The following is a 20,460-nucleotide window of genomic DNA, read 5'->3' on the forward strand; positions in this document are numbered from 1 at the left end:
CAACACGTGGTATTATTAAAGAAAGGAAAATTTGATTTTCTCACTCTTGTTTAAAATCGGGAACAAAAAATCGGGACACGTTTCGAGGTCGGTTTGACGTAATCCCACCACCCCCACCATCCCTTCTATCCCCTCGTGATCGTGTTAAAACGATCCAGTTTATCGAAGATCGTGGATCGTTTCGACCCACCGTCACGAACTCGATTTTTCCGAAACGATCGAAGGGAAAGAACGTTGTCCGATCTGTTCCCGCGAGATCGATCCGCCGTCGATCTTCCTAACCTTTAATCCATTGCCTCGGTGTTATCCCGGCCGATCGTTAATTACGTCTTCTCGCTCGATCGATTTAAAAAAAAAGTAAAAAGGAGGGAGAGACTCGTAATATCAATGTCGATGACGATCGTCTCCTTCATCTTTATTTCCTTTCTCTCGAAATTATTTCTTGGTTCGATCGAGCGAGAACGAAAGAGGATACGAATATTTGTTAATTACGAGATTGTATGATTACACGAATGTAATATTATCAATACAGTGTTATATCGAAAATCGTAAATCAAACGACTTATTTAACCCGGTTTCCAGCTACTCGAAGGGATTAAATTAAATTAAACGTACGATCGACACGTTCCTCGAATCGAGCAACAACAAACTGTTTACACGTTGAAATCTCCTCGATTTCTTTTTCCCGTGTATCCTATCGTGGTAAGAAGGTGAATTTCCAGGCCAGCCAACAACACCGTTCATGCGAGGAAACGCATTGTCGTCCGTGGGATCGAAGGTAAAAACCATAATCCACGCGGAACAAGAGTCAACGTGGGTGGCTCGAGCCGGGTCTTTATACGGGAGGTCGTTTACTCGTGGATCCAGTCGTGGATTATCCCCTGGCTGGCGCATACTAGAGAGAAACCTCTCTCCCTCTCTTCCTCTCTTTCTTGTTTTCCTCCGTGGGTTTCGATTCTGCGCGCAAGGTTGATAATTGATGGTGGAAGTTTTGGGGGAAAATTAATTAATCGCGCCGGTTTTTATTTTGCACGTCACTCTTGGTTGGAAAAGGGAACGTTGTTGAGATTATTATTGAATTCTGAACGATGGTTCTGCAGTTGTAAGAAGTGGAAGCTTGATAAAAATTCGAAAGTTTGGAATGGAATTTTTGTTACGAACAATTATTGCTCCTTTTTAATCTTCCACGAATAATGGATAATGAATAATTTTAAGAATCGAAAGATTAGGAAATTAGACGAATTCAAATGGAAAGAAAGAAGAGATTCACGGATCGATTCGAAATATTAGAAAGATTACAATCGTTCAGACGGGATACGTACTCTTGGCGTAAAAATAGTTCTTAGAAAAAAGTCCTTGGGACGGACAAAGCCATCCGTTGTATGGCAGAAATGCCGGCTCGAAAGTGACTCACGCCCGATCTTTCAAAGCTTGGTTACAACTTCCTTCTCGCTTCTCCAAAGCAAATATTTGCAAAGCTATTTCATCCGTCCTCCCCCTCAGAGTACCTAATTTCAGCCTAAAACTCTTCTTCCAAATTTTCTATCTCAATTTCATTTCAGGAGAAAATTCATCCTTCTTCCTTCCCTCTCTTTCTCTCTGCACGTTTTCGAGATCGACGATTCCTCGTACCGTTTCTTCTTCTCATCGTGGAGATCGATACTTTGTTTTTGAAAGAAATTGCTGCGAGGAAAAGGAAATTACCCCGATCGACCATTGTCCCTCCGTGGCTGTCCATGAATTTTCATTGTCGTGATTTTTCGCGTTCTTTCCACGGCGCAGCATTAAAGGCTGATCGATCTCTCGTGGTTTTTCGCCAGATAAAACCTCTCCCTGTGGATTGGATCGTCGGTCGAAACGGGAATATCGAGCGGTTTGACGCTCATTGTACTCGACTTGCTTCGAATACTACAATCTCGGCCTGTCTGTGTCTATCTTATCGCGCCTGTCGGAATCTATTTTCGGATTTCAGCCAGACGATTTTGAAACCCGAGTTGTAAAACTGTTTCACGAAACCCCCTCTCGCAATATTTTGCGAGTTTTTTGAAATTTTTCCTCTCTTATTCTCGATCCACAATGCGTGAATTGTCGTTAAAAAATCGAATGTATTTTCCACGTTCCGTCCACGAGAAATTATACGAATTATACTAATTAATCTTGAAAAGAGCGTGAGGAGAAAAATTCCTTTCATAAACAAATTTTTATCGTTCCAAAATTTTCACATCCTCCTCCCCGTGTTAACAAATGTTACCATTATACAACGATGATTAACGATGGCCGGCTTTAAAGTCGTTTGGCTCCGCGGTATGCCGTTCGAAATCAACGTTCACCCAAGAATCGCCATAGTTGCCCGCGCACAATTTATGGAGCCGAGTGCCTCGCATTGCTGCAAACTCTTGGCTTTTCCCGCGAACGGTATTGCGCCATTTCCCGTATTTTCCTATTAAGAAGAAGTAGATTCACCGTGGTGGGGGTGCATTGTTGTTGGCCTTTCGAAATTGGACGAGTTATCGTCAAAAGTGGACGCACCGTTCATTCGTATTCATAGATCAGAAAATTATTTTTCTCTCTTCTCTAAAAACATCAATTCAGAAATATCACGGTAGTGATATCGAAGTAAAACCTTTTGTATAAACCTTTGGATATATTTTTGTCTTCTTTTACGCGAATAAATAAATTTGTAAAAAGAAGAAATGAAATAACCCTTGATGAAATAAGTGGAATAAAAAGAAAAATAAAGGAAATAGGAGATCCCACGAAGAATCGTACGGGAAAATTTGTGATATAATTTTTTTTCCCCCTTTTTTCTCAAACATCCAGCCTCGGTTAAAATCGATTTAAAAAAAAAAAAAAAAAAAAAAAAAGAGTAACGAGTTCGAGCGAAGTTTGACTAAAGCTCGTTGAATGGATCATGTAGCGCATATCCGTCATGTTTGTACACGATACAGGCTACTAGATTTTCGTCAAAAAAATAACTGGGAATATTTTTCGATCTACCGCTTTTGAACTCTCGAAATACGCGCCATGTATTTTTGATCCGACAAACAATCAACTGCATAAAAAGAACAAAGAAATTCCATTTAATCACCATCAATCTATCCAATCTCGAATATATATATACATACATACATATATGTATATATGTATACAAAAAATGAAAGAGCATAATCCTTTCCAAACCGTGTTAACAATTCGTAGAAGAAAATATGAATACGATCAGAGAGGAATCTTCTTCCTTTAATTATTCTTCTTAAATTATTTCGAGCGATATAACACATTTTCTGCGAAAATAATTCCTGCGATACATCGAATGAATCTTTCACCGTCTTATACGAATTGTTATCACCGTTATCAGGTAAATCGAATCTTTTCGAGGACGCCCACGCGTGGATAATAAAATTCATTAATCGATGCTCGGATAGGAAATGCACCAGCGCGCCATCGTTGATTCACAGGCGTTGAACGTTCGTTTCGACGCCTCGTCGTTGCACAAGTCACCGGGAGAAAGAATAGAGCGAGAGAGGAAAGAGAGAGAGAGAGAGAGCGAGCCTCGTGCCCACGAACTTGATGGAACATCGAACGCGTGACGTCATTCGACCTCGCACCCACCCGCTCTATTCTCGACTTTTCTGACACGCGTGCACACGTGTACGTACGTGTGAACGGGGGCTTGGTGTGGAAAGAGAGAGAGAGAGATTCGCGTGGTTAAGTAATGTGTAATGGAGAGGGGGCGAGAACGATTCAGAGGAGATTCGAGTATTCGTTTCTGCGATTAATCGAACAATGAAATAAGAGCATCGTTGGTAGTGATATTCTTCGATTAAAGGAAGACGATTTTTTCCTCTTTTCTGGAGAATTGAATCTAATTTTTCGGATGTTAATTGATTTGATGCGAGTGGTTTGTAGTTTAAATAGATAAATAAATAAATGTGCGTGGTCATTTTCGAGAGTGAGTTTCTGATGAAATAATTGACAAGTTAGAGAAAAACGTTTAATCTCGTTGATACGGATAAAATCTAATCTAATCTAATCTAAAAAGAGTACATTGGGCGATTAATATTTTCTTCTTTTTTTATTTGTAAACAAAACTGCTAGAAACGCGAATTAATAAATTCGTATTGCGTTGAATCTGTCCGTTTATTTTTGAATAAATAATAAACATCAGTTCGGCGAATTAAACAATTATTTTTAAACAACATCGAATTAATGTAAGGGATGGATAAGAGTTAGATCGATATCCAATTAATTCGTGATTGAAATCTGATAATGGGGAACGAAACAAAGCGCGCGTCTATACCTATTAGAATATATTTGACGTTGCAGCAACGATTATGACCGGCGGATATAACAATAAATAACCGTATTCTGAGCGTCCTAAATTCAGTCACAGACATCCTTAACCGCAATCAAATTTCACCCCGCCTCCATGTTTCCCCAAAATAACACCAATGTATTATTATTACGCACGTCACTTATCCCTGCATCTCGCGCCATACTTTTCCAATTAACATTAGCATACTGTTAACACAAGTTACTAATCGAGAACAATTCCGAATAACGATGTAACGATTGAAATTTCCAATGAAATACAATTTTTTTCGTGACGAAAAACCGCGTAGTATTTGATCATTTATCCATCCGAGAATTTCAAATATATTTCATCACATTATATATCTCCAAAAAAAGCAACGAGCTTACACGAGAAACGGAAAATATTCTCTATGCTTAATAATCGATACAAATATCGCCGTTCAATTTTCTTCTTTACGATCGCTCGACGAATGCTCATTAACCCGGCTTGTCGGGGAGGGGAGGGGAAATAACCGCGTGTCTCTTGCTCGAATTAATTAGCCACGAGAAAATTCAAAGCGGTCTACCGTTGTTCCTTAAAAAAGAAAAGAAAGAAAGAAAGAAAGAAAAACAACGATGCAATCGAATTACAATGGTACAGCGAAGAGCGAATTCAACAAAGGATGGATCGCGGCGTTTTCCCTCGTTTGGCTCGAGGAGCGAGCTCCTCTCTGCTCGTTTTCAAAGCGGTCGCGCGTGCCGGCGATCGCCGGCCTTTTAATCGGTAATTTCCAACGCTTAATTAACGCTCGATCGTACAACGTCTGCGCCTCGCCGATAAATAAACATCGTTTCGAACAGCGACGTTCGGGGCGCAGTGGCAGTGGGGAGAATATCGAGGTCGAGCGGGAGAATAATAACAATAATCGGCGAAATTTATACTCGTCTCGACCGTAGCGACGATAACATCGTTTCGTTTCGTGCTCCGCAATCGTTGTCGAATCGTAATTTTTGCGTTGTTCGTTTTTTCGATGAGCTCGTTTTTTTTTCTTCTTCTTTTTTGCGAAACGCGAGATTTAATTGCATGTAAAAAGATTTTAACGCGAAGTTTTGATCGAGTCGAGATTCGATCATTTACTCTCTGTTCGAAGAAACAAGCGGTTTTTTAAAAAAGATTTTTGAGAGAAGGGAATCGTATCGGGGAAACAATTTAATGCGTAAAAATTAATCGCGAAATCTTCGTGTTATCGTATCAATAAATTACATTTGCAAATAATACGTAGAATAATTCGCGCTGATATAAATTATTTATCGTTTTAGATATTTTATCACGTTGCCTAAGTGCACCATTGTTCGTTACACCCACCACGTTTCGCGAGCTAAGAAACTTACGGCCAATGCGAAAGAAAATTCCCGAGAAATCGTTGCTTTCGAGATCGCGTAAGTAAAACACGATCTAACGTTAATTTTTTTTTTTTTTATATATAGAAAGTTTAATTTCTCGAAATTAATATCACAACGTAGAAAATCGCGTGAAAAATCAACAATTTTCCCTTACGAACTCTTTTCTCTTATTAAAAAAAACGAATCACGAAATCATTATCCTATATATATTATACATACATGCGTGTAAATATCAGGCCGCAATTATACTGCGGAGGAGGATGAACGATGAGGAGGGGGGGCGCCAGATTGAAAGCGGGTCCAATAAATAACGCTTAACATACCATTAATAAAATGATTTTTAGCCAGGCGCCACGGACAAGCAGGATTTACCGTGGCCTTTCTACGCGGCCGGTTTCGATGATAATTTCCAGTATAATTTTAGAGCATCGTTGAACACCGATCTCGACCTCTCTCGCCCCCTCCTCCCCTGGCATGGATTGGCTCAGGCGCGGTTCCATCGATGGGCATTTTGATATATGGCCCGGCCAAATCGTATTCAACATTTAACGTCGTTTCACTCGGCGACCGGCGTCGCCCTCCTCGTCCATGACCTCGCGTGGGCGCCTCCCCCCCTCCTCCTCCTCCCCCCTGTTAAAATCCTGCTCGTTACGCGCGATTAGCGCCACGTTTAAACGATCCTGATCCACCATCGTGGAAAAATATCTCTTTTCGTATAGTAGTATTGTTTCGTAACGAAACAAGTTACAAGTTTCGAACGATCGAAATATTGTTCTTTTTTCTGAAGATGGAAAACGGATTTTTATTTTTCTATTCTTCGGAAGAATTTTTCTCGCGTTAATTTCGCGCAAAAGAGTATCGTTTCCCGTTACTGGAAGAGCGATAAAGTTAAATACGACGAATCAAACTGCTGTTTGTCGAATGGGAAAATGCTTGCGGATAAACGAATTTCCAGGAAGCGGGGATCCAATTCCATGGAAGGAACGGTGGGGAGGAGAGGGGAATAATATTCTTTATTCCGACGATTTTCTCTGCTCGCGGTGGGGGGGAGAATTATAGCGGCGGATCACGAAACGGTTATTATACAATACGGGGAAACGGGTATGCAAATCGTAAGGAAGAAAACGCCTCCTCCGCGTTTAACGTGTGTGCAAACGTATGAGGAAACGTACGGAGGAGGGTTTTCAAGGCTGCCTCGAAGATTTATCGAATATCTCGATCGTTAAGACGAGTTGCAAACCCCCCCTCCTATTCCTGGACCGTGTAATGATAAATATAAATGTCGCCACCTTCTCGCGCGCTCTTGGATCGTAGGTAAGCCTTTGAACGTGCTCAGCTTAGATACTCGCAACTTCCAATGGATTTTTCATCTCGCTTTACTTTCGAGCTATCCGCCTTTGCCCATTATTTGGTTACGTGAATGGAAACCGTAGAATCGAATCTTATTTTATACGATTGTTGACTTTAGCCTTTGTCCATGAATTGCGAGACATTTGCGAGAAACGATTGCTTATCGTTTTTCGATTAAATTTTCAGGGGATAATATTTCCAAGAAGCATTTCCATTTCATTCGTATATATATTCGTTCTGCTCGATAATAATTGTTATTAATGTGGAAAGAGTGTTTGTAAAGAGAACAGGAGTAGGAAAGATGAGATATAAATATTATTTATTTATTATACGTCGTTTGAAATATACTTTTATAGTTCCATATTCTGGAAATTCAATTATTTTTTTAAATTTCAGCTTTCCTCTTCTAACCCAACAACGGGTAAAAAAACACCCAACATCCAAGCAAAGCGTCACGATCCGTTAAACGTCTCCTCCGAAGTTGGCCAATTGAATTTCGCGCCAAGACGATCTCGCGTCCTCTTACGATTTCAAGTCAGTTTCGCGGTTCCCCCCCTTCCCCTCGTTTCCTCCTGAAGCAGCACCGTTGAAATAAATGTAAATTGTAAGGTGACGTCGCCTCGTTGGAACGATTCGCTTCGCCCTCTTCTTCGGCTCTCTCCTCTCCCAATTAACGCCGCGCCATCGTCGAACTTAACTCGACCGCGGTTCGTTATCGTCGAGTTAAGTCCTCGCGAGAAACTCCTCCTCCGTCGAGTTAAAGAGCGGGATGAACGAGGCGGCGCGACTTGAAACGGCGAATCCGCCTCGAACGAGAGCCGCGACTATGGCAATTAGCGAGAACGATGAACGACTTGTAATGTTCCCTCGATAATTCCTGAAAAGCGGCCCTCCTCCGCTCGCTTCTCTATTTACGAAAAATTCGCTTTCCATTCAGCGGGGGAGGATTAAAACGACCAGTTCTTCTCGAAAGAATTCTTTCTCTGCAATGAATCGTTTTGTTAGTCAGAGGAAAAGATCGTTTTGTGAGGGAAGAATAAATGATTTCCTATGACACGTGAATCGACAATCTTTTTGTGCTTATGAAAGTTGCCATTGCAGAGAAATAATTCGAATTAAAGTATTTAAAGTAATTGCAGTATTAAAATTGTATGATTCTATTTTTTTTGTAAATGTATCAAAATTATTCCATCACTAGTAAAATCATTTCACGAAAAAATTCCAAATTTCTCCATTTGTTCCCCCTCGAAGGATCTTTCTTCTATTCCCATATTCTAATTCAGAGTGGATTAACGATCGTTCCCCGATCGTTATACGTTTTTTTGATTGACATTTGGGACGAGGGAGGATCCTCCTTAAGGATCTCGAATGACAAATCGAGTTTGAAAGGGAAGACGAAAGGGAGAAACAAGAGAGGAGAGAAGAAGGAGGAGGAGGAGGTCGACGATCGATCGTTGGCGTAGGCGAAAGAAAAGGAGGGTAGTAGAAGGCAGCCATGACCGTTTTCTTTCCCGCGCCTGACCTCTGCCCCCTGACCTATTTCCTCCTCGTCCTTCCACCGTCATCCCTCCCTCCCCTTCCCGTGCATTCCCTTATTACCCTATTTCCCTTTAACGTCAAGACCTTGAAGAATCGTTAATATCGAGACCTCTGCGAGATATCCCTTTTAGAATTTGGATGAAAAGCAAACCGGTGAAATCGGTGATTCTTCTCTGAAATTCGATAAACCCTTCCGGCCATCCCTTTATATCGTATTTCGTTCTCATCACGTTTCGTCCATCTTTTTTTTTTTAGAATTTCTTTCTGTTTGCGCGAGCAACAACTGTTTCGAGTTTCGAAGGTTCGAGGTGAATCGTACTAGAAGGGTAAACTGGCTGGCTGGCTCCTCGCGTTCTGCATTCTTTTTTTTTCTTCTTTTTCCTCTTCTCTTCCCTTTTCTTTTCTTTTCTTCCTTTTCGGTAGATTTCTTTGTTCTTTTGTTTGCCGATAAATCCACCCGTTTGACCGCAACCGCGAACTGGAAAACGCGATTCCAATGATCGAAGGTTTATCGGCGCGGCCACTACTCCCTTCCTGATGCAATCAGTACAGTCTAGTTGCTCGAGGACGTCGATCAAATAGCTTCAAATCGCGCGTAACGTTTACCCCTCCCCCTTTAAGATTTTCCTTTTAGAATTTTTCCCCCCAGAATAATTTTTGCCTTTTTACAAACAGATTTTTGGATGAGATTTGAAGAATGATGAATTCGTTTGATAATAATACGTACGTGACAATTGGCGGTATGTTTTTTTAATAATAAGAAAATGAAGAATCGTTCGTCTCTTGGTGATAACGATGATAATAATATAGCAGTAATAATTGTACCTATTATATACGTTGAAAGAAAATAATTATCTTCATTAAAAATTAAATAATTTAATTAACAGAATTAAAAAATTTCGAGTTGAAAAATTCTTTCTAGAAGAATAAAATGTAATAAGAAATTCTATTGAGGAAAAAGGGGAAAAAAAAAAAAAAGGAGAAAGTTCCACGGTATTATTCCATTAGATTATTAACGAGATCGTTAATAAGACTTGAAAATTACATCGAACCTATCCTCGATTAATTATACTTTACGCCGTTATGCTATTGTATTTTCTATTGTCGAGAGGAAAAAAATTCGAAAAGCATTCTTGAATATCATTCTATCATAATATTATGGAGAAGATTACTTTTTCGGACGGTTTAACGATCTCTTGGAACGAGCATGGATTATTTACAATGAAACGTTGAAATGAGATCTTAATCTGGCTATAGCGACGTGGCGGACTACTTCTCGCAAGTTTTTTCCTCTCTCTCTCTCTCTCTCTCTTCAACGATGTTACAAGGCGGCTCGAGATAAAACCTACGATGGTGGATAAACATGCTTTCGAGCCCTGTAATCATCCGGTAATTATGTCGTGAGCTAGCTACCTGCTAGCTACCACTGTTTGCTTAATTTACAACTGTGATGCTGTAATGCTCCAAAAATTACTGTACGCTCCAAAAAAAAAAAAAAAAAAAACGAAGAAAAATAACTATTACAAAAATATTAAATATTACTATCGGTTTCATCTTTGACTCCTTCGAGATCGATAAAAGAATTTCAATACCTGTCTCGAAAGCAAATCCAAATATTCTATCTTAATTAAAGCGTACAAAACAAAGACTAGAGAGAAAGAGAGAGAGAAGTATTTTCCTTTCCTTCGCCGACCGCGAAGTTGCACTTCAGCCGCGTGTTTTGCGGCCGGCCATTTATATAATTTCCCGCGCAGAGACAATGAAGATTACGCTGTTGTAATAATAATAGTCGGCGGTAATGAAGCAGTGGACCGGGTCAGACATGGGGAGAAAGTAGTCGCGGCCGTTTATTGTCAGGCCTCGGGCTTGCTGGTGGAACGTCCGGAGGAGCTACTTGATAATCCTCGGCCTCGGCCAACAGTTGTACACTGGTGCGGCTGCGTTACGAGCCTCTTCTGCGAATGATAGGAATTCGTAATCTCTCAAGGTGAATTGCGTTTACTCGATAACGTTTTTCTCTTTTTTTCTTTCTCTCTCTCTGTTACTTTGTTAAGCGTGTTTCTTAGAAAATGCGGACGGTAAAGAAATAGTTCGTTTGATAAGGTAAAATTCTTTTCATCGTACTTGTTTTATTAACGTTAATTGGTTTCTTTCTTCGTGTTATGGAATTATAAAAGGAATAGGAGATATTAACGTTAATTCAATGCAACGTTAATGCATAATTGATAATTGGATTTTTCTATTTAATAAATTAATGAGAATTTAAACGTATAGGATTCATTAATGGTATTTATTCTCTTTCAATTTTTCGAGGGAAGTTGTGTCAGATCAGTTAAATTAGTTTGGAGAGGATTATTTGCAAGTTATAACATTCTATCCTAATAACTTAAATGGGTGCTCGCGTGGAAAATTCATTTCGTTGGGCCAATTTGAAATTTCTTATATAAGTTTATCGTGAATGACTTTGAGAATGGAAGTGTTGAACAAGTTCGATCACGATAACTTTTTTTTTACTCTTTAATCAAACTTTTGTCTCGTTCGCAAGGGAAGGAGAAAAATTGTAACTTATCGCGTTTTGATGATGATTCATTTGATAACCGAACTATCTGAAAATTAGGGTGAGTAGTAGACTGCTTGGTAACACCGCGATAACAACGAGATAACGCTATAGATAACAAGTTACGTATTTGGTAAATAAATGAATAGAATAAAGTAAAAGTAATATTACTGTAAATACTCAACTTGGTGAATTGAATCTAGCCAAAAGATTTTTCTTATATTGATTTTTGTCGTATTAAAATATTGAAAAATAAATGATAAAATTGTAAAACGAAGAAGATTAAACTTCAGAAGAATAAATCAAGCAAGTAAATTCACAAGCATCTTCCTACGAGATTCTCCATCCATTTAGAATTAGCATCAACTTGTAATAATTTGAAAAAAATCAGAGATGAAAAGATACGGTGAGGATGGAAAAGAGAAGTAACGGAGGGGGAAAAATCGAACAAAGGACAATTTTAATTATATACTGCTCGCGGATCAGACGATTATCAATGAATTATAATTCATTATCAACGGTTCCATTCATCGCATAAGTGTGAGAATCGTTTCCATTGTCGTCTCGAAAGAAAGAAAAATCCCCAAGGCAAGATGTAACAGTTCGCATAATCGTGCGGCCAAAGTGTTAACGTCGTCGAAGATACGATAATAACGATAATAACGGGAATGCGAGAAATCTCGTCGGCCAAACTGCGAAAATTAATTCGATTTCGTGAAGCGAACTAAACTAGATTCCATAAGTTTTCAGAAATGTTAATACGTGACCGATGAATGGTAATTTCTTCGTCTACATTTCAAATTTATTCAATTCAATGGAAGCGGCTCTTTCATCAAGCAGCAAAAATATCGTCTTATTTATGAATACGTATATAAGATAATAAGAATAAGAGATATAATGCTGAACAATATTTCCTCCTGGATTTATATTAATTATATCGTATATTCTTAATAATCGTGATGTAAAAAATATTTTCTTTTTTTTTTAAATTTTTCTCCCTTCGTTATTCCATCAAAGTCCTCGGTAAAGTTTTCACTACAAAATTTCATTCTGTATGAAGAAGAAGAAAATTAGAAAATTAATTAATACTTTTAACTAAAAAAAAAGGAGCATAATATCAATTAACAGGATATCTGGAATTCGACTTTCCGTTACACGAAGAAGGGTAGCACTTGCAGACCATTAACGACGACACTTTGGGATAATTGACGTCGTTTTCGAGGAATATCAACTCTTTATTACTATCCCAAGAAGAGATCGATCATCGTGCCGACCTTCGAGTCACGTTGAAACCGTAAAAATTCATTTAACGTCACGTTCATTTGCTCGATCTCTTTACACTTCCTCCTCCTTTTTTCGCTCTTTTCCTTCTCCTTTTTTTTATCCGTAAAAGGATCAAGTTCTTTCACGGGTAAAACACGAACGTTTCAAACATCCTTTTTTCCGTATAATTTTACAAGAATTTTAGATCAATCGTGTTCCCCGATTTTTCTCTCTCTTTCACGATTTCCATTCAGAATTCAATCCGTTATTATAAATATCCCCAAGACTGGATTTTAAACCCAGTCGGAAGAGTTTGTACATCTTGGAAATTTCTGCGCATGGAACGATGATACGTCATCGAGGCTTCGAGAGAGCATATTCAATATTCTGCGTCAGAAACGCACGGCTGGCTTATTACGTCAGACGCTTGTTGACTTGGCCGAAGCGTTATCGCTTCGTTTTCAAGGTAATTTTGCAAAGCGTTGCTTTATTTGTCGCGTTTATATTGCAATATCTCTCGTAAAAAATATATAAACAATACATATATATATTATAGATACGTTACGATGTATCTCTCGTTTCGAAACACGAGACAAAGTTTCGATAGATGTTTGCGCGCGTTATCGAGTGGAAGATTAAAGAAAAAAAGAAGAAACATTAATGTACAAGAATAATTGGAAATCACTGGAAAGAAATATAAACGCTTAATATAACTTTTACACCGAACCCATCCCCCCGAAGAAGAATCGACGATTTTCGTTTAGATCCCGAGCTTATCGCGGCCTCTCGACTATCATCCCCCATTTTCTCACCCCTTATTCTCTTGATTCTCGGTTGATGCGGGTCAGATCCCCCCTCCTCCTCCCAACGGACAAAGACAAAGCGTCCCGGCATAAATAATTTATCCCCCAGGAAGCAACAGCCTCCCTCTTCTCACGTTGCGCGTTGCATTAAATATGAAATCCAATATAAACTTTTCCTTGTAACCCTCCTCGCGTTCCTCTTCCCCTTCCTTTCTATATACACACATAGCGCAAGAACGAAACGATCAAAATCTCGTACGTTGTTTTCGAGAGCGTTGTCGTTAATTAATCGCGGCCGTCGTCCCAAAATCGATTGTGAAATCCGACGAGACCCGCACTCCTCGCCTAATGAAAATATTTAACAGAGGCCGGCCAATTTGCATCCACCGTTATTAACAGACTGTTGTGCGCCACGCATTGGCCCACCGTTCTCCACCGCTTGTGTTTCGAGGATATGAATTAATTTGGAAAACAATTAACGGGTATACACCAACCCGGTTGACGAGTGAAACAAACGGCCATGAATTATATCGCGTATTACTGGGGAGGAGGGGTGGTGTCGTGCTGCTGGCCGGATAATGCGGACGAAAAGAACGCGTGTACATCTGCTCGCTCTCCCGTTCATTCGTGTAATTAATCGTCGACGATAAGTTTGATCCATTAGGAATGTTTTCGAAAAATTTAATTTTATCGAATTCGTCTTGGAAATTCACGATTTCTGATGAATGGATTGGATCATCAAGATAATTCAAATTTCTTTTAAACGTATAATTCTTTTTTATTAGATGTACATGTGGATTATTGGACGAATTTACATTGTCATTGTGTCATTTAGAAAGCGAGAGTTTCGATATGTTTCTAATTCGATAAAAAAAAAATTAAATATTCGAGCAGCATGTCTCTCCCTTCCAAAAAAACAAAATTCTCGCTCGTAATATTCGATCAAACGAAATTTTTGGGGGGAGAAAAAAAAAAAATTCCATCCCCTCGTATCACGCATAACAGGTACGAAAACGAATGACAGTGGGCGCTAATTGGCGGCCATTTTTTCCCCGCCTTCTCCTCCTCGCGACCAAGGGTGAAACGCGCTATGTATCGTTCAATCGCGCATCCATGGATCGAATATCAATGCGTCGGACCAACCATCAGACCCTCGTGCAACCCTCGTCCATCAATCCAACCGCATTCATATGTTTCCTTTTTTTTTCTCTTCCTTTTTTCAATATCAAACTTGCAACATGTATCTAAAAAGCGACATTGTAACAACGGGGGGGAAAAAAAAAAAAGGTCTGAAAAACCGGTCTGAATTTCAAAGCGCGGGGGGCCTCGAGTATCTACGCGCGATAGGAAATCGTCGAACCAGCAAGGAATATTAATAACTTTGGCGCCGCTTTTCGAATTTGAACGAACGATCGATCCAAAAAAGAGAGAGAGAGAGAGAGGATGCAGGACAAAAGATGTGTGTGTATCCGTCGTGATTTCACACGAAGAAGGTATCCTTGCTGGATGTGTCTATATTATTCGAGTTTGAAGAGCGTCCTCGCCCCTCGGAGGATGGATGGATCGCTGATCCACATGTTTATCCGGCGAGGAGTTGGAGCTCTCATTAACCGAGACTCTCGGTGTTTGTTGAACGTCGATTCGAAGACGTTGGAGAAATTCTATTAAATCGTTGTTGCAACGATCCGTAAGGATAAATAAACTTAAGGTTTAACTCGTAATAAATCTAAATTGTATTTATTGCGTTGAGAAATTGATCGAGAATTTTTTTTTAATTTAAGCTTCAACAAGCTTCATATACATCGATGAAATAAATTTATTGGAAGAATCAAAGAGAGAAGAACAAAGGATTGAAGCAATTATATGTATCTGTAACCATATCCAGCCTTGCTCCCTTTACTTATTTATCGTTAAACGCAATTGGCGCGATGTTTCCATGACCGTGTTCCGAATAATTTAATTAATCCTCCGTCCTTTAACGAAAGAAATCTTCGAGAGAAATCGAGAGAATGCATAATAACAACGTGTTTCCACAAGCAACGGGATAATAATACTGTTACAAATTTTCGCGATATATCCCGGAGGCCAGAGTCTCTCGAACGAGACTCGTCGTCTCGGCAACGCTTGCACTTTGTCGCGACGCTCCACGGCGTAAAACTCATTTCGCTTATTTCTCGCTTTTTCAGGATGCAGAGACAAAGCCGGGGTAGCTCGGAGGTGGAGGTTGCGCTTATGCGCCCTGTAAGCACGGCTGGCTAATAGCACCACGGCCCATCCCCGACACCCTACAAGCCACACCAGGTAGGATTTCTATTTCGCCACGTCCTTTATGTTTGTCTTTTATGCGTCATCCCATACGTCGTTTTACACTTTAAACATCCCCTTCGAGTTTCGTATACAATACCGAGATCGACCGATTCGAGTTTTCGAATATTTCGAGAAATGAAAATCATTAAGAAACTTATTACGATGCTATGAATACAATGCGAGATATTTTTCTTCGAATTAATGAAAATGATTTTTTTCAACTGCGTAGGATAAAAATCGAATAATAAACGTTTCTCGTTGATTAGCTTGTGTACTAATTTTAAACAGCGCGAATGAATTTGAGAATGGAGAGGAATGAACAGATTTAGATCGTGCGGGGATCTATTTGATGGGTATGGTATGAATAATAGTGGCAACTCTGTCTGCCGTAGAGGGTTTCGAACGAGATATTAATAACGAATCGCCGATTGCGCGTGATTATTAATAGCGCCGTCTCTGACTGTTTTTTAAAATGTCACAATATTTTCCCTATACGTGAACTCTTTAAAATTAATCGATACGAGAGCGTATCAAAACTGTCTGAAAGTCGTCATAGTGGAAAGAATCTTTTTTTATTCGAATTTAATAATAAAAAAAAAGAAAAGAAAACCAAAACTATATTTCAATATATCCATCAAATAAATATGAAAATTGTCAAAGGAGGAGGTCTTAACTTGTGAGAAAGATCGTAACACTATTCTCTTTTCCTATTCAGAAAAAGTTTCTCAAGGTTAAAAATCGCGCAAGAATTGTTCTTTCCACATTCTTACCCGTGAATCATCTTTATCCGCTCAGATTCCAGCTTCTTGGAAAGAAATATCGATGGAAAGATCAAAATATGTATCGAAAAAACGTCGTAGATCCTCGTTGAGGCGAGGAGGTTTCCGAGATCCTGTTTCGAAACATTGCAAGCGCAAATAATCTAAGCGGCGATAAATCTAAAAGCCTGGAGTCGGGCGATTTCAAGAACGAGAGGCGCATATTTTCCCTCGTTCACCAAAGGATCCATCGAGCGAGAAGATTTACTCGCGCAACGCCGAAATCGGCGCCGCCACTAAATCGGCCGGATTGCGTAATAAAACGTTTTTACAACGGGATAAATTTATAACGAAAATTACGGCAATTGAAAGGCGAGGGAGGAGGGAAGGGGAGGGAAGGGACGGGCGGAGGGAAAGTGGAGCAAGGACTGCGGGAGATCTAGATACTCTCGAACGATTTGTAGCCCCTGGAGGAACGGAACGAGCCATAGTAATTTCAAGAGGAGGCGCGTGGAAACGATTGCGCCTGCGTTTCCCGATATCAAGGACGCGGAATCACGATTAAACCGCCGCCTCTTCCAGCTAATTCATAACGCCTTCGTGAATCTCTGAATATTCTCTGGCTCTGTTTTCTATCGTGCTCTCGAGGTATTGGAGCCTCGATAATTGGGAGAAGGTGTGATGATTCGATTGAGAAATTGTTATGGATTGAAGAAGAATTGAAAAAGAGACGATATATATATATATTTTTTTTATCGTTACGCGTTAATAAATATTTCAAATTGATGCATAATTGGTTTGATTTCGAGATAGAAGGGATATTAATAGCGATAACTTGTTTTAAAATGAACGTTTCACGCGAACATTGACGTAAAGTAACTAATAAAATTTTGTCGTCAAAATCTATTAAAAAGATAAAGGAAACGATGCCATTGAAATCCCTTTTTGTTTTATCCCGATATCTCGATCCGTTGCCGAGATATAAGAATTGAAAGTTTAACGTAACGCCAGAAATTATGAATGGGCCCGCGACCCACTGACCTACATTTTTTCCTGGAAACGCGTACTACTGTTTTTTCCAGGAATCGCGTCACTCGTCTGGAGATTAAGATAGGTCAGTGAGGCGAGGTGCGAGCGAGAGGTCCGAGTAAGCGACAAGGAGGGAGATAATAAACGATTAAAAATTACTCTTTTCTTTACACGACGATATCTCGGGAACCGGAAGTCGTATCGAGATGGACCAAAAACCGTTTTAAAGAGCAAGGATCCGCGCTTCCAACGATCGTTGATCCGTTCACCGGAAGTCATTATTTTCCGAGTTATAGCGGTTCGAATTTTTCTTAATTTTAATCGGGTTTAACAGGGTTCAAGATAAACGATCAAAAATTGTCTTTCTTTATCCGTCGATATCTTTTGAACCGGAAGTCGTATCGAGATGAATAAAAAAGCGTTTTAAAGAGCAAGATTTTGCGCTTCTAACCATCGTTCATCCGTTGACCGGAAGTTATTATCCTCGGAATTACAGCCGTTCAAATTTTTCCCAATTTCAATGTCGTAAGTTCAACGATTAAAAATCCCCTTTTCTTTGCACGACGATATCTCGGGAACCAAAAGTCGTATCGGGATAAATCGAAAAGCGTTTCAAAGAGCAAAATTCCCCTTTTAGCCTTTCATCCATCCATTGGAAATATCTTCGTCTCGTGGAAATATAATTCAAAATACGTGCAATATGAAAAGGTATATACATATATATATGAAAATTCCAAAAATACCGTACTTTTTAAAGTTAATCAAACGAAACGAACCTATCTATTTCAATAAGAGAGACAAAAATAGGATGGAAACAAGCCTCGGTCGAGGCAACGCGGAATATTCTCTCAAGTTAAAAATAGGGAGGGAAACGAACATCCCTCGCCCCTTACGTACATAGTTATACAAGAACCACGGCAAGGAGTTAATCTTCTCGAGGAACACGGAATTTCCTTTCCAGGTTTGGAATCGCATCTTGCACAGCAACGCGGCATTTAACGAACAACGCTTCTCGCTCACCTCTTCTCCTCCGCAAAAGATTCGAAACAACCTCGACGTTCGTGCCACCCTGGCGAACGAGCACGAAATCCACCAACGTTCGTCCACGAAGTGGAAAATCGTTTGCGAGTCGTCTCTCCTCTCTCTCTCTCTCTCGTTTAAATCTCGTTCGCGAGGGATAAACGCGAACGATGCAACCTCTCTGCCCACCCCACGGTGAAATATTCTCGGTTCAGGATAGGCTGTTTACGTGTAATAGTCGGCTCGCCGATTTACAGTAATTTTACACGCGCCTAATTAGCAATTCCGATCGAGTTCGACCCTTCGTACACGGGCTACATGCCTTTCGTAACCGGTTCGCCCGCCCGATAATCTACCTAAATCTCTACGTATACGTATATACGCGAAAGTATTCGGGTAGCATTCAATAACGCTGAACAAATAATAATATGCGTGTTGGGAAGGGAATGTTATAATTGCCTGTTTCTTTGCTTTGAAATCTATATCCAATATCTTCCAAGATATACGCATCCAAAGAAATGCGTAATTTTATAATTATTGTTTATTAACGTTTTGGAAAAGAATATCAAGTGAATTTTTAATAAATGAAACGATATACGTATACAACATTTATGCTTCCTTTCGAAACTCTACACTTTATATTTCCATTGTTCACAACATTTCTATAAAGATCGTTCGAATATATATTTTTTTATTTATTCGTGTTCAAACGCGAGGGTATATATATATATATATATATATATATATATATATACAAGCGGAATAAAGTCTTTATTCCCATCTGGGAAGAGAGTGAGAGAGTGGAAGAGGATATAAAGGATTATTTGAAACGTAAATATGCGGTAACGGAGAGGCAAGGGGTGAGTCGGACGTAAATCGAAAGCGAGAGGAACGAATGGAACGAGGGGGGAAAATTAAATAATACATAAAGACTGGGATTACGGGAATATCTCGTTTATAGGTGTGTAGGAAGGGCGGAGAGAAGAGCAACAGCGGGAGGAAACGGTTGATGCTTTTGAGAAAAGCGCATTCTCCCGGATGCCGGCAGGTTTGAAGAGCGTTGACGTTCAAGGGCGTTGTCGGGAATCAACTATTTACGCGGAAAAATGGAATTTCTCTTGGTGAAATTGTACTTTGCGTTATTGTTACACGCGATAACAGGGATAATATTTATTTAACGAGTAGCGCTACCTTCGGTAAACGGAGGAGAAGTAGTTCGGTGGAGTGGTACAGTTGGTCGCGCAAGTATCCACCCTCTCTTTAAATATTTCACGGTCGTGCATTATGCAAAATTATGCGCTTGCAAAGGGGACACACGTACCTTTAAAAAATATTTAGCACGCTTTCGAAATATATCCTCGAAGTATAATCGAATAAACGATCTTTCGTCGAGTAATTTATTTTATCGATATATTATCAAAATTCACTTGCAATCTTCGATATTCCTCCCACGAGATTTCGTTATCCTTTTCATCTTGCAGGATGCAGGCGCACCTTTTGTCGCCTTGTACACGTTCTTCACCAGACAGAGATGGTCTTCCGCCCGCCCCGAGCGATCGAGAGCGGCACGAAGCGACGATACGAGGATGCGAAAGGTGTAATTGATGGGTTCGGTTGGTTTATGGGAGCGGCAGGGGCCATAGTGGTCGCGTGTTACGGTGTTTCGCATCTTTATTAGCGGCAACTCGGTATTTATAGAGGGACAGATCGCGGCACGCGATTCACCGACCTTCGGCTCCCTTGTTCATTCTTAATTCGTTTCTCTTTCTCTCTTCCGCAGAGAGGCAGCTTGTTCGAGGCAGGGGGAGGTTTCCTCGGTCCTGTTCGTCGCGTTATCACGTGTATGGGTTCGAGATGATTTTTACATTGTTATTTAAACATATCTCTATATTATAAATCTTGTTGATACTTTAATGCGTTCGTGATTAAACGATTTGATTATCCCCGAGACGCGATGTTGCGTAAAATTGCTCTGTTTAAAAAAAAGAGAAAGAACGTAAAATATAAGAAACAAATCACGAAGCAAAATGAAACCCGGTTTATCATATCATAAACCTGCCCGTTTTACACGTAGGATCTAACCCATTTCGAGAGCGCATGTATTCGTTTACGGTCGCGCCTCGACCTCGCCGCTCCACGA

The 20,460-nt window shown here is 39.9% G+C and overlaps 1 protein-coding gene across 4 annotated transcripts in view; it reads left to right on the forward strand.

The window, feature by feature from the left end:
* Window positions 1-20,460, forward strand: part of LOC408374 (mucin-5AC) — a 275,329-nt gene that overhangs the window by 181,932 nt on the left and 72,937 nt on the right. For all 4 annotated transcript variants that reach the window (XM_006562228.3, XM_016915347.2, XM_006562231.3 and 1 more), the window contains exon 3: window positions 15,393-15,507. The gene's annotated coding sequence lies outside the window, so the exon portion shown is untranslated. The remainder of the gene's footprint in view (window positions 1-15,392; window positions 15,508-20,460) is intronic.

This window comes from Apis mellifera, linkage group LG12 (assembly GCF_003254395.2).
Source record: "Apis mellifera strain DH4 linkage group LG12, Amel_HAv3.1, whole genome shotgun sequence".
Lineage (NCBI taxonomy): Eukaryota > Metazoa > Arthropoda > Insecta > Hymenoptera > Apidae > Apis > Apis mellifera.